The sequence below is a fragment of the Phasianus colchicus genome, chromosome 22 (genome assembly GCF_987193195.1).
Source record: "Phasianus colchicus chromosome 22, bPhaCol1.hap1.1, whole genome shotgun sequence".
Lineage (NCBI taxonomy): Eukaryota > Metazoa > Chordata > Aves > Galliformes > Phasianidae > Phasianus > Phasianus colchicus.
Window position 1 is genome coordinate 4,921,759 of NC_143457.1, and position 14,472 is coordinate 4,936,230.

The 14,472-nt window shown below is 50.2% G+C and overlaps 2 long non-coding RNA genes across 2 annotated transcripts; one reads left to right on the forward strand and one right to left on the reverse strand.

Moving 5' to 3' along the window:
• Positions 1-3: 3 nt before the first annotated feature.
• On the reverse strand, positions 4-1,162 carry LOC149915264 (uncharacterized). Its single transcript, XR_016459407.1, has 3 exons — positions 861-1,162; positions 290-482; positions 4-136 (listed from the first exon to the last, which is right to left on the reverse strand). It is a non-coding gene; the product is annotated as an uncharacterized LOC149915264 (long non-coding RNA).
• Positions 1,163-10,447: 9,285 nt separating this feature from the next.
• Positions 10,448-12,873, forward strand: LOC149915265 (uncharacterized). The gene is made up of 2 exons (XR_016459389.1): positions 10,448-10,738; positions 11,138-12,873. It is a non-coding gene; the product is annotated as an uncharacterized LOC149915265 (long non-coding RNA).
• Positions 12,874-14,472: the final 1,599 nt, after the last annotated feature.

A 14,472-nucleotide genomic window follows, 5' to 3' on the forward strand; every position in this document is an offset into this window, starting at 1 on the left:
ATCCTCCTGCTGCAGGCCAGGAGCCCCTGGGGTCTGGGGGAACTCGCTCGCCCAGACCCCTGGAGCTCATCTCTGGGGTCCCATTGTTGCCACAGCCCCTCAGTAATTTAGGCTGATTCTCACTGGAGCTCTCATCCTGCAAGAGGAGACAAAACACAGAGAGAACAAACAAAATTAAGTGGATATCTCCTGCATTTCCTTTTTCAAAAGCAGCCCCTTGCCATACTTATCACCCCCAGCAGCACCAGGCTAAGGGGCACAGCTCCATCCTGCTCACCTTTCTGCTTACCTTTGCCCGTTCTGCTCTCTTCCATCGCTGCGGTGCCTGCAAAAAGCCCTTGGCTCCCCCCTACAAAAGCACTGTGAGAGCTGCTTTGCAAGAGTCCTGTGTAAGCTGTAAGGAGCAGAGAGAAGAGCAGAGAGAATCCGGCAGCAGCCCTGTGCTGGATCCAAAGCAGGCAGGGGCAGCAACAGCAATACCACTGCAAAAAGAAGAAAACAAGGTCAGAGCCCAGCAGCAGCACCCCTGTACTGACACCAACAGAGCAGCCCAACAGAAAGCAGAACCCAGAAAATCCCAGCAGAAGCCCAGCACCATCCCCAAAAAGAGAGAGCAAGCAGCATGGGAGCCCAGCAGCCTGCTGCAACGGGCTCTGAATGAGCCCAGGAGCTCCCAGCAGCCCCCAGTAGCTCCCAGCAGGCTCTGGTGGGGTTTAAAAGGCGTCGAGGGCAGGCCCTGCCCTGAGTTGCCAACAAGATGCAGCTGTGCTGGGATGGCCCAGCCCCGTGGCACCTGGGGGCCTCGTTAGGGCTGGCCTGGGGCCCTGACAGCTATGCTAACAACATTGGGCTTGGCTCACCTTGACAACCGTGTCCCTGTGCGTGCGATGCCACGCTGATCCCAAAAAGCTGGAGGAGCCCAGAGCAGTACAACCAACCCTACATCGGGCTCCCGAGAGCCGTGGTGTGCGGGTTGCAGGATGCACGATGCAGGGCACAGGTTGCAGGTTGCAGGCAGGACTTCACGTGTAACTACTTCAAGATGCAAAGCAGATTTCTGCTCCCCCATGTAGGGTGAGAGCTTCCACTTTCCAGTTGTGTCTAAAGGGGAAAACCCCACATCCCTCACTTAACGGCACTCAGCCTCTCGGTCGCCCCGGTGCAGGGCTCTGATGCGCCCTTCTTTTCCTGCATGTGTTCTGCTCTCTGTGGGCTGTCAAAACGAGAGGGATCATCAAAGCCCCTCTGTGGCGCTGCTCTTTGTAGATGTCGGAACAAAGCCCTTACAAACATCCATCGCTGCAAATTAAGTGCGACTCCATGAAATGAGTTTGCCGACGACGCTCAGAATCTCCTCTCTGAAAGCAGCAAACAGGTGCTAATTAGCTTCTCAGGCTTGCTGTCATGCGGGGATGCTAAACAGCACCTCTGGACCCCTGGCTTCATCTGATGGAACCCAGCTCGGATGTGGGGGACAGGTGTTGCTGGGTGTGTTTCGAAGCACGACGAGTTGAGGGGAGTTCCATCTATTAGATTCATGTGCTTGAGCAAAGTGCCGACCTGAAGTGGCAGAAAACCTGATGCATCAGCATCAGCATCAGCATCAGCATCAGCATCAGCATCAGCTTCTCTGCGACCCTAACGATATGGGATGCGGGCTTTGTCTGACAACCTGCAATCCGGCTCTGGTGCCTCCTCCTTCCTGTTTGTGCACTGTCCAGACCTGCTGCTCTCACTCTTTTACAGCTCTGCAGGATCCGGGAGGGCTCTGTGCTGGCGCTTCCCCTGGCACGGAGCAGCTGGAGCTGGAGGCTGCTTCTTCCTCGATGCTCCCTTTGTTCTGCAGCACATAATGAGGCTTTTCTAGTTCGCAGCCCCACATTGGAGCTTCTGCTTTCCCTGGGAGGTGCAGAGTCCCGCAGAGGTATTTCTAGGCAGGAAGAAAGGCCAGCCTGGTCGTGTGGACCACCCAACCATCTTGCTTAGAATCGTGGCATCATCGAATCCTTGAGGCTGGAAATGACCTCGAAGGTCATCCGGTCCAACAGCCCGCCTACCGCCAATACTGCCCGCGTCCCTCCGTGCCTGTCGGACACCTCCAGGGATGGGAACGGCCTCGCCTCCCTGGGCGGTCAACGCATCGCCGCACTGTCGGAAAGGAAATTCTTCCTAATATCCGACCGAGCCTCCCTCGGGGCAACGCGAGGCAGCGCTTGAAAGCAAGCGACGGTCACCGCCTCGCGTGGTGACCCTGCGGCGGCACCGGGACCGTCGGCGGGCGGGGGGTGACACCTAGTGGTACCCGCACAGCCCCACCGAGCGCCACGAGTACGGGATGGGCGCTCGTAATTTCTGGAGTTATCCGCATTCCCTCTTCGCGTTCAGCAGGGAGTGCTTTATCTCACCCCGCAGCCGAAGGGAGACGTGTGGGCTGAGCTGCTCGGATGGATCCAAAGGTTTGGTTGGAAACCATAAGTACACCTCATGTGAATACGTTTTACTGTAAGAAAACGAAGTTTCAGGGCCCGATTCTAATACAAAGAGTTGAGCGAGGATGAAAAGCCAGCGTGGGTATGGAAGATCCCCAAAGTCGGGCTAAAGAACGCGTGAGGGATTTCCAACGATGCGCTGCCTAGGGTGGCTCGGTTATGCAGCATGCGGCACAATTAACTGCCTGCAATTAGAATGAGTGCCTTAATTACTGTGTTTACGTTCCGCAACCTCCCTGCTCCGATCGCACAAAGCCTGCTCTGCGCCTAAAGCCGGGCAGAAACGTTTTGCCTTTCCCTCTTGTTTCCCCACCATATGCTCATTTAAAGAGCCGAGATTGAGTTTCTGCAAACGATGAGCTCAAATAACATAAAGGAGCAAAGGGAGCCATTCTGACAGCTATTTGGGTCTGGTTATTTTTCCTTTATGCCTAATAGATGTGGATGTTCGCTAATCGCTTCACATACGTTCCTAATGATTCCTCCCATTTGCAAGCAGACATCAAATGGACTTTAAAGCCTCAGAAGAGATGCTTTGTCTGGTGCCGCCTCCTTTTCCCCAGGCGCTTTGGCTGCTGGATGCTTTCCCCTGTCCCAAGCAGCTGCGGTGGCGTTCTATGTACAGACGACGACTCCTAAAGCCGTCGCTTCGCTTCTCCCAAAGCCGCTTCGTGTGACAGTTCTGAACTCCTGATTTGCAGCTGCGGTCTTCCTTTGTACCCCATCTCCATACAGATGTTGTCCATAAGAACCCCTACGTGTGCCCCCCTCCTCCGGGGCGCCGGGTTGGCCCCTGGACCTCACCGCCAGGTGTCAGCAGCCGTTCGCCACGTTCGAGCCTGTGGGGTTTTGATCTGGGTCGACCGACGAGTCCGAGGTCCTGCGATGCCCGTGGAGAGCGAGAATGGCTCTTGGAAGGCCGTTCCTCTTTCTCCTTTATGGAGCACCCTCCTTCAGACCCGACATTTGGGATGGCTTTGGCCATAGGAGCGCCTTGCCCTTAAATGGTTCTCCTGTGCGTTGTGCCCTCCGCGCGAAGCTGAGGGCTTTGTTGACCACGTACCAGTGGGATGGGGAAAGCTGGCTGTAAGAACTCCGCCGGCAGCAGATAAATAGAGAGACGCAGGAGGCTGATGGGGAGGACGTGCGGCCGCGGGACGGGAGGATTTGGGGATCTGGGGATCATGGGAAGGAGAGGGGAAGCGGCGGATGTAAAATGCATCTCATGCTCAGGGCACTGGGGACTAAATAGCCACCATCCATACGTGGAGACGTGCCTTCCTAGAAGACACCTGGCCTCGGTGTTTAACATTTCCAGCGGAGGAATCCCCCGTGCCCTTGGCTCGACGGCTCCCGTGCTGTCGTTTCTCTCGCGGTGACTTCTGCAATGCTTGTCCATTTGCGGACCGCGTGATGAAAAGCGATCTGTTTCCTGATGTCTGTTATGTCCCTCCCGCTGCCTGGGCGGTGGGAGCGACCGCGGGGCAAATATTGACCTTACCAATGGAGTTAAAGGGGATGGAGAGACTGAGGTCTTTTGTGCTCTAATTGGAGTAAATGTTCCGATTATGCAAGTAAATCTCTGTGGGAGAGATCGCTTATCTGTTTGCCTTATCTTAACACACACTCAAAAATAGGAAGAGGACGATAAGGACGGCTCATCGAGGTGGGGGAAACGGCGGGGGGCAGAAGTCAGAGGGCACAGGGATGAAAGCAAAGCGACTTAGAAGGGGATGTCCCGAACCTGAAGGATGTAACTGGGCGTTTTCTTGGTGCCAGGGGGGCTCAGAGGCTGAAAACTTTGCAGCGCACGGAGGGTTGTGAGGCTGCGTGCTGCAAAACAGTCTCCTTGCACCGCACGGTTTGGTGCTTCCTTGCACAAGGCCTTCCCTATCGATATCACCGGGCTTTCTGCCCTGCAAACCTCCCCCTGACAAACAAGTGCCGCTTCAGGGCGCTCCTAGAGGAGGAAAAACTCCAACAGCTTCTGAAATACTCCCATTACACTTTGAACCAGAAAAAGATACGGACGGGAGGAGCCCAGCGAGCTCTTCGTCCGCACGGGAGCTCTGGAATAATTCAGGATCATAAAACAAGTGGGCTTCTCGAAGGTAGAAGTGATGGTGTAACCAACTCTCTCCCTCTCCAGCTCACGCCCGCTCCTGCAAGCTGTTCCTTTATACCGGTTGCCTCTTTGCTAATAAGCTTTGAAAAGCAAGTTCGTTAATGTGCTGACTGCCAGACTGCGCTTTAACGAGCCTTTCTCAATGCCTCCTATCTTATCTCGAGCTCGATAAGGACAAAACGTTCCAGTGACAATGCTATAAATCACATTTTATTGATGCATCTCAATATGGAATAGCCGCTGCGGTTTGAGGGTGTCTGTTTGCTTTGGAAGCGGCAGTGTTGTACAAACACAGCCCCGGGAGCCTTGCTGGTGATGGGGGGGTCTGGGGGAAGGTTTCTCTTGAGGTGCATGGGAGGATTTGCCCGCATTTGTCAAGGAGGGCATTGCTGGTGGGGAGCCTTCGCCTGTACGTGCACCGAGAGAGTCTTTGAAGTCACACTTCAATAGAGAGACACACACAAAAACCCTTTTTAAATGGTGTTGAATGCATGCATTCCTCGCTGCTCCCTTTCCAGATCTGCCCCATCATCCACCTGTATGGTTCCGTGGGGTTTTCCTTCGTCTCAGTTCTTGCTTTTTGCTTTCAGTGTGGGTGAATGCATCCACGTTACAACCGCACGCGTGGCTGTTTGCATATCCTAGAGATGCATGTGACAGCAGGTTCCAGATGCAGCCATTGGAGCCAAGTGTTGTTTCCAGACAGCCTTCCCCCTTCTCTTCTGGTGGAAGAGGGCAGCTGTGTTCCGCACAGTGGTCGTTGTGGGCTGAGGGTTCCACCATCCCTGAAGGAGAAAAGCATCATTTGGAAATACTGTGGATGGAAACACCGTGGACACGTGGAACGAGCGTGGGCCTGGAGCCCAGCAGTCGTAGGTTTGGTGGCTCTCGTGGGGTGATGCTGGGCTCCCAGCGTCCTGGCCCATGTTTCCAGGTGGGAAGAGGCCATGAGGAATGCTCTGCTCAGAAATCTGATCTTTTATTTCACAGAATAACCCGAGATGGAAGGACCTATTAGGGTCATTGAGTCCAATTCAGCATGCCCGGGTACAGCTCAGGAGGTGGGGTTCGTTCCCAGCACTCCCAGTTGGTGATGTAATTCCTGCAGAGCCAAAGCGGCTCGCTCCTGTGTTTATTTCTTGCCCCAGATCTTTGCACATTGACTCCGTGGGCTTCAGGCAGGCTCTCCTGCTTCTTGGGGTGTCCCCAGTTTCAGCCAGCCCTCTAACAAGGGAAGACAACACAGAGAACAAAACGGTCCATTAGAATCACTAACTGCTGTTGTTTTAGCGAGTCCGGGTGGGTCAGATGGTATTCGCTGCACATTGGTAAAATTATTTTTTTATAAGTGAGAAAAAAGAACTGGGAAATCATTGCCTACAGTTCTTGAAGGGCCGCTTTCAGCCCTCTCATTTCCCCTGAAAAGCTCCCCAGCTTTGCTCTGCCCCTGTCCCACCGTATCCCCTACCCGTGTGGCTCAGGGCACGCTGCGTGTCCATCCCTGTCCCCCACCTCCCCCCCAAAAAGTTTGGAGCTCTCCTTCCGTGCAATAAAAAGACAAAGCCTACTCAAGCAGGCAGAATGTACGAGACTCTGCTTTTCCTCCCAGGGCCGAAGTTAAAAATTATTCAGCGTAGAATTCCTGGCCTGTGAACCAGAGGCTCCGCACTGTACCAGGCAAAGATTTTCACCAGCATTCCGCTTAGCCAAGGCGGAGATAACAGCGCTGCGAAGCACTTGGAATAAATCCGCTCTTCCGAGATTCCTCCGGGGTGCTCCTCTTCCGCCCTGTTTTCCCCGAGCTTCATAAGGTATTGGGTGAACTCAGGGCTGGTGTTTACCCCGACTTTTATTTTTCTTAACGTGAACGAGGCCAAACGAAGCGAGAAGTTGCTTTGGTTTGTTTGGTTTGGGGTTTTTTTTTTTTTTGTGTGTGTGTGTGTGTTTAATAGATGGAAACGGCGGGAGAGAACAAGTAAGTGATTGACTTTATCTTTTCTTAATGAAGGCTTTTCTCGAGGGATGGTGATAGCTGCGCTTTGCGATGTTCTGAGGGAGCTTGGGAAGTGGTTCAGGAACAAAAGGCACTGTGGCCATTGGAATAAGGCTGAGCGTAGAGGGGTGGCTCCCGCTGCTGCCCTTTGTGCATTAAAAGCTGTGGCTGCAGGTGACTTCCCACCTTCCTGACCACTCAGACACCGGTAGTGTTGCTCGAGAAGCAGGAGAGAAATTGCCAGCAGAACAAAAGGACAAACATTTATTTTCTACTTCTTTCAAAACGTGAGGGTCTGTGGAGACTGATAGTGATTGCAGCCATACACTGGCCCCGGCGATGTGAATCCCTGGAGCTGCTTTACTCCTCCAACCATCAGCAGAGCTGCTCCTTCCAGGGCTCCCAGCTCTGCTGGTGGCTGAGGGGGGAGATCTCCACCTCTGTGTGATGGATACGCAGTGACTCTCTCCGCAAAGGAGGGCTAACGTAGAGTCTGTGTGTTCTGTTGAGCGTACAAAAGGGGCTGTACGGAGGGGTGCTGCTCTGAGATGAGCTGTAAAACTCAGGCACAGGTTGAGCTGTGGGAGTACGTGCAGCACGCCGTCTGAAAATGAAGAGGCTCTCCTCTTGTTTTATGGGATGCTTTCATACGCGTGTGAGTGTCCAACAACTGTAGGGGAGGGATTTTTATAGGAAGGAACTGAAATTCTAGCAAAGCCAGGCACGGTGCTGCAAATTCAGATGAATGCTGCAGCAGGGCACGGGAGGCAGACAGGGTTTTGATAAGGATCATAAAAAGAACATGGCAAGCATCATTTGCAGCCCCCTCTGACACGGTGCCAAGCGTTCGGGGCAACCTGAGCACACAAAGGAAGCCCTAAGGTCACCGTTTGCTTCTTGGTAGTGATTGTGTGTATTTATTCCGAACACGAAGACTTGCAAAGATGACGCGCTGGAGTTGCAGGAGCTGCAGGGCTTCCTGCAGTCCCCTCCTTCCTTTCCCGAAGCTCACATGCTTCTGGGTCTGTGAACATCCCCGTGGCCAGGCTGTGAGCCCTTGGGTGCTGTCACCTTTCTGCTCAGTGCCATGGCCTGCTGGTGGAGCAGGTGGGAGGGAGGAGAGCTGTGTGCCAGAGATGTGCCAGCATCCCACATCACACTGACCTAAAGAGGTGATCACCTCTCGAGATGAAATCAGCACACGAGATTCTAGACTGCAAGTAAAAGGGATGCTTGTGTGCATAGATTTCTGTGTACATATAGATAGCATGCTGGGCTCAATGTAATTAAAACTTAAAAAAATACACGGGGCATCCAGAGGACATAGAGGGCAACAGGAAATCTCTCATCAGCTTCCCTGGAATTTGGATTCTGATTAATATCTGCTATCTCTAATAGAAATGTTTTTTTTTTGTTTTGGTTTGGTTTCACTTTGGCTCAAGTGAAGAGGATAATTATTGCTAATGATTTATAGGGCGGTGACAGGTGGAAAGAGAACGCATTTCAGAAGAATGGCAAAATGTTTTCTTGGGAGAAACCACGCTCTCTGACCCCGTCAACATTAAGTGCTGTTTTCTGCAATTGAATCAGTATTGTCTTATGCTACCATAGAACAAGATGCCTTGGTCTACTGGAAAGCAAGCCAGGAAAGTTTTCTCACTGTGCAGCGGGTAGAATATCTGTAACACCACTGCTTGGCCAACGCAAATCAATGCGCTGTGTGATGTGCGCCTCGCTGGCCCAGCTCCTGGGTTCAGAAACCCAAGGGCTCTCTCTGCCTTCTATATGAATTTGCATCTTTCATAGCCCCTTTGCTTTTAATTGCTGCTTACAGCTGCCCATTACAGCTGCTGCCAGCAGTTTCTGCCTTCATGAGGAAAAATGTGACTCTGCGTTCCTTCCTATGATCATAGTTTAATTCCTTACTTTGGGAAACACCCCCCAGCAGGACCAAATAAGGCTTCAGAATGTAGGAACTGCCGCTGGAAAGAGCATTTGTGATTATTTCAAGCTGATATCGGGCCCATCCAGGTCACACAACTGTGACAGGTGTGCTGGGAGAAGAGAGAAGGATATGTTACAAAAGATAACACCGTGCAACTCGCCATCAGCTGAACAGAACCCTAACAAAGCAACTGAAAATCAGAACAAAAGTGGAAAGTGAGAAGAAAAGCATTAGATTTTCTATACTTCCCTTCCTTTATTTGGGAAGTGTTGATGGCATTGGAGGTTTTAAGGACTCGGGGTTAAAACATACGTTCTACCAGGGAGTTTGGGAACCTTAGACATTAGCAATTCTTCCGTGGGGTGCTCGTGTTAAGAACAGGGATTGAGAGACTGTGTGTGACCTCGGTGTTACGAAGGTGTGGGCAGGGTACGTAAACAAGCACAAGAATCATATCAGTGCAGGAACCATCAGCTCAAAAACTTCCTGGAGCGAGAGCAGAAGACACGGCAGATCCACGCGCCTCTCCCCACTAATGGTGTTTCAGTACCATTACAATTCCCCAGATTTCTGTTAATATTCTTACTCATTAGTGCTCATGATCTTCCTTGGTGGGTCAAAGGAGCTGCCCATGTCGGACTCACTCCAATTCCAACTCTTTTAGCCCTTCCCAGTCCCAACCTCTCCATCACCGCTCCCACCTGCGCCTCCTGCTGACCTTCAGGCCTTGCTCAGCCCCAGATTCAGCTTTCTGCCTTCCCCGTGCACGGACAGACCCAACATGTGGATGTGGGTCTGGGGTAGGAAATCCATTCTGCAGAGTCACGGCCAGTGGGGAGCGTCAGTAATTGCAGGACCGACGCTTCCAAACAGGTGAAATAGCAAAGTGAGGGGTTAATGTGCTGTAGGTCAATTTCGTTCCAGCTCAACCCAAATGGCCAGTGGATCCGGTTCCAAGGCTCCACCGAGTTCCTGCACAACCCCTGATTAAACAGGAAAAACCTGTGAATTGTTGGCTTTGAATCCCAGGCTGGGGACGGAGTGTGCTTGAGCAACATGCATGCTTCGGGATTTCATTTAAATTTCTCAAGCCTCGGAGGAAAGGGAAGAAACCTGGGCCTTTCTACAAGAAGGGGAAAAAGATCTAATCTGTTTACACCCCGCATTCCTTACGTTCCTTTGATAGTCTGCTACTATAAAAGCCCTCGGTCCCACCTATGGCACGAGGTTACTTTTGCTGCAGCTCCAGTAAATCTTTCTGAAAAAGGCAGACGTGACCCGCTGTACCCGGAGGTCCTGCTTCATTCGGACCCCGGTGCAACTGAGTTGTCAGTGATTACGTACAGATCTGAGCAGATCCTGTTTTCCCTTCAGAGAAGGTACGCACCCACCCACCTCGTTCCAAAAAGGCTCCTTTTCCTGGTAAGAACTTAAAAGTGTCCTGGTATGGGAATGCCCTTCTTGGAAAACGAAGCTCTTTCCCCCGCTCCCTCCCCTCTGTTTGAACGTGATGACTCAAGCTTGGTGCAAATCCAAGGCAAATAGAAGGTGCGGGCGCAGGCAGTTGGTTAACTCCTGAGCTGCTGTGAATAGAGATCACCAAGCAGACCCAAGCTGCTTCCCAAGGTGTGGGCTCCTCTCTTCCCAATCACTTCCAGGATTCTGTGGTCTGAACACTTTCCAGCCACGATGCTAAAGGAGTTGGCAGGAGCCGGAGATTTCGCATCTTCTGCTGCGTTGGTTATCAAACCATTCCCTCTGCTGCAGTCACAGCAGTGGAGTTAACAGCACCTGGCTCGCCGAGGTTTACTTTCCCATGTGTGCGTTCAGAACGGGGCCAGATGTGGGGTTATTTTTGTTCCTGTGGTGCCGTTGCGTCAAACCGTTGGAATCCATCAGCAGCGCTGCGCTGGTGGAAGTTGGGTCAGGACCCACAAAGCGTGAGCACGGGGCAACTATTCTGCCACATCCAAGCCACGTCAGTCTTCCAAAGATCGAAGCAGAACGTTAGGAAACTGTGTTGGCGTGTGGGGAAAGGGCAGAGGAAACTACAGCTGACCTACGTGTAGCCAGGGCCGACAGAACACAGATGAACTCCAGGTTTTGGAATGAGGCTGAGGGGGAACGCAGGGCATGGTTGGGTCTTGCTAGCAGGCGGTGAGGATGCTGAAGCACTGCTCTCTGAGGTGGGTGGGCTTCTTCCCCTTTTGGACTCGATAGCAGCAAAAAGAGGCTCTCCTTTGGGTGGTGGGAGGAAAACAGAACAGAACCCAAACCCCTATGTATGCCATAAATGCCGAGTGAAACGTCTGCAGGGGGTACGGTGCAGCCCCAGCGTTCTGCAATCTTTAACTCCTTGCTTTCAAAGTGCATTTGCTCTGCCTTGAACTCACAGGGCAAAGAGATTAACTTCTGCCTTCAGTGGAAGGACAGAAATGTCATGCATTTTACTTATCTTCCCATGAACGCATTTCTCCAGCTTTGCTTTGAGAAGTCACTGGAAAAAAAAAAAAATCAGCAGCTCTGATGATTAACGTTGAAAATAAGGGTATATTTTGCATATCTAAACATTAATATCCTGTCAGGTGTCTCTGAAACAAGGAGAGAATGAGGAAGAAAGGCCACCTGAATATCAACAGCTTCCATCGGAACTAATCTAGGCTCGGTGATCAGCATTTCATAACCAAAAAGTGATTTGAATGGTACAGCTCGAATCACGGCTTCCTCCCTTGATTTGCCACAGCTCTGATTTTTATTTGCAAACGAAGGCACGAATGCAGCAATATCTGCTTGAATATTAAAATATTTCTGGAAAACAGCCCGAATGTAATGGAACAAATCCTGAAAGGGTTCCAAAAAAATATAATCACCCATGGAAACAATTTGAATGCTCCCTAAGGGGACACAGGCGGCAAATCGCATTGTTACAGTCATCTGTAAAGGGAAGAGAGAAGAAGGAAATCAAGTGCCCTACAAAGCTCAGAATAAAGGCACAAGAAAAGATTATACTCCTGAAGCAGGTAGAAGTACTTCCTTCCGATATGAACACTTAAATGGGCTTCTCTAAGGATAATGTACGAAACCAATCTCAGCCCTTAAGTACTGCCTGACTTCTTACAGCTTCTTGTTTCATCATTTGCATCCCTTGGCTTCCATTTGTCATTTGTTTTGCTGCTTCTGTTTCCCCAGAGGTACCTCATCTCTAAGGAATGAAATGTTTTGAGCCAATGCCTGGAGGCCCCGTGTTAATTTGTTTTATGGCCCTTTTCTCCAAGCTCTTCCCTCCTGTTTTCCGCAAGCTGAAATTCCTTTTTCATCTAGAGTAGCCATTTGAATCAGCGAGTTGAAAACATCACCATCAATCACGCTCGTGCTCCAGTCTAATTTTCAAGTGTCCAAGTGATTTAGAAACTGGATTTCCATTTGTAGAAGTGATCAAAGCCCCTCTGCCGGATTTGAAGGCATTTTGGAGTTTATGTCCATTTATCTGAAGGAGAGTTCAGTTCCTAAACACATGCCATAACGATGTTATGCCTGAGGGCTGCCATCCTCAAAGGCACGTCGCTTTCCAGCATCTGCTGAAATCATAGGTTCTATGAGAGAAGAATTCAGGTGTTCCGAGATATGTTTTGCAATATTATGCTCTAAACTCAGTGGCAGAACTTTTTTTTTAAAATCCCAAGACCTACAGCTAAAAGGCATAAATATCAGTGCAAACAGAACTTCTGCACCTCCTTCTCCTCCTTCGGTCTCTTTCACCTCTTCTTCCCCCATCTCACCTCCTCCAGGCAGGACTCAGCTCTCGAGGTGCGTGGAGGAATACCATCCCCTAAGCCCTTATTTCAGGCACTAAATGGACTGGTTTTGTCTTTAAAATAATTCAAGGCCACTAGAAAAGCAGCTGCTCCAAACTCACACTCATCTAAATGATGTGGATTCCAATGACTTGGCCCCATCTGACCTAGGACCACCGTGTCCTTGTCAGAAGAGTTGGATCAGCCGTGCCACGTGGCATCTGGAAGTCCCATCCTTCCTTTGTACTTTGTTTTCAACAAACTGTTTACTGTTCTGCTTCCCCCAGAGTCAAAGAAACAGCAGCACCTATAGGCAGACATCACCCAAACAGGCTTAGGGCCACCATCAGGATCTTGCCGACCTGCAGCCGAGCTGCTAACCCTGCTCTTCAGGCATATCAAGATTGAATAACCAACCCATTAAAAAAGGACAGCAAATTCAACTGCACTGAGCCCTCATCGGTCATGCCTTAAATGATTGATAGAATAAAGCATTCTCCTGCAGCTCTGAACTGCAGATTGGCTCATCTGTCATTTGGAGCTTCCTTTTGGTTTTGTCGATAAGCTACAGGTTAGATAGAAGGAGGGGTTGAACCCAGCAAAAGTCTTCTGTCTGATAGAAATAAGGTTTTAACCCTTCCAGCAGCAGATACAGAAGTACCTGTAAATAAATTATTAAAGCAGTTAATTTTCACTTATCTCGAGGACTTAAACAATTGGTACAAGATTTGGGCTGTTAACTGGACGGTCAACTTCTCACTGGGTACCATGCACCAGCTTTTTCACTGGACATACAATTTTTAGCGATAGAAGAACAAGTGAGAGCAAACTTTTAAGAATAAACGAGTACACTGATGCGTTCTTATGGGCTCACTGTCCCCCTTAAGTGAAAATTGTTGCTAATGGCTAATACAATTGGATAAAAAGTACGGGCAGAATGAGTTACGCTGCACTGATCCTTTTTCTGTTTGCTTCTTTAAGTTTGCAGGGAATCAGGTGAGGTTGCAAAAGTGAAATTGTGTATTCCACGATGTTTCAATAGCCTTGCAGCATGAGTCTTGCTTTGCAAATAAAACGTAACGATCCCAGTGTGTTGCAAAGAGAACAGCCAGAGAAAGATGCGGTCTCCTTGGTGACCCCGTTTACCTCTTGTGTTGCAATGGGAATTCTGCATGCTGCAGTGTTGAATCGTGTTTGGGTTGCTTCGTGGCATCTTGTTGTAAGCAGCAAAAGAAGCGTTGGATGGAAAGCCACAAGATGAGTGATGGCTCTTGGCAGGTTCATTCATCAACAGCGTTATTACTCATTTCATACATTGCCACCAGCTAACATAGCAAAAACACAGCGAGCAAAACGTGCCTAACAAATGATTGCTTCATTTATTGAAAGGGTCGTGTACGCCGGTGCAATAAGCTTTTACATAACAGTGCAGGAAAATGATCAGAAAGCTGTGGAATCAATGACAAAAAGGACTGGAGGGCCTTGATAGGTTGCCGAGCCCGTTCGCCTGTCCTAGCTAGGATGAACTTTCCTGTATTTTACTGCCATTCTTTAAGATGTACAATGATTAATTTTGAGGAAACCAGTTGAAAAGTTTGTCAAACAGCACGGCGAAGCTAGCGAAAGGTTAATAATGCACCAGTCATGTTTTCCATTCGACAGTTGGTAATTAACAAATATCACGGCCGAGACGTCTCAGATGAAGCAATCAAGAAGCCATAAAGAGGTAAAGAGTTGCAGTCATTCGCATTTTAGCTAATTTGCTCGGCGGCGAGAAAGCACTGTTCTAAACAGAGCAGGGTGCAGCAGCCAGGGCACCCCACGCTGCTCACCTACAGCAGGGCACGTGTGCTCCACGTCTCCACCTCCAAAGGTTTTGTTCTCCTCTGTGGTCTGTGAACATTTCTCAGCAGTGAGTCAAGGCCAGGATTCCCCTACAGGGCGCCGTGCAGCACAGGGCAGGATGGTGCACCTGGCTTTGCCCTATCTAGTGGCTACTGAAGGGTTTTCCAGAACTGCTTTCTGCTTGGAAAGATCTCGAGCCAAAATTCCTGACCAGTCGTAGTTTTCTTCATCATTCATGTCTTGGTGAGGTGTTTTGTAAATTTCATGTAGTGGTTTGGTAG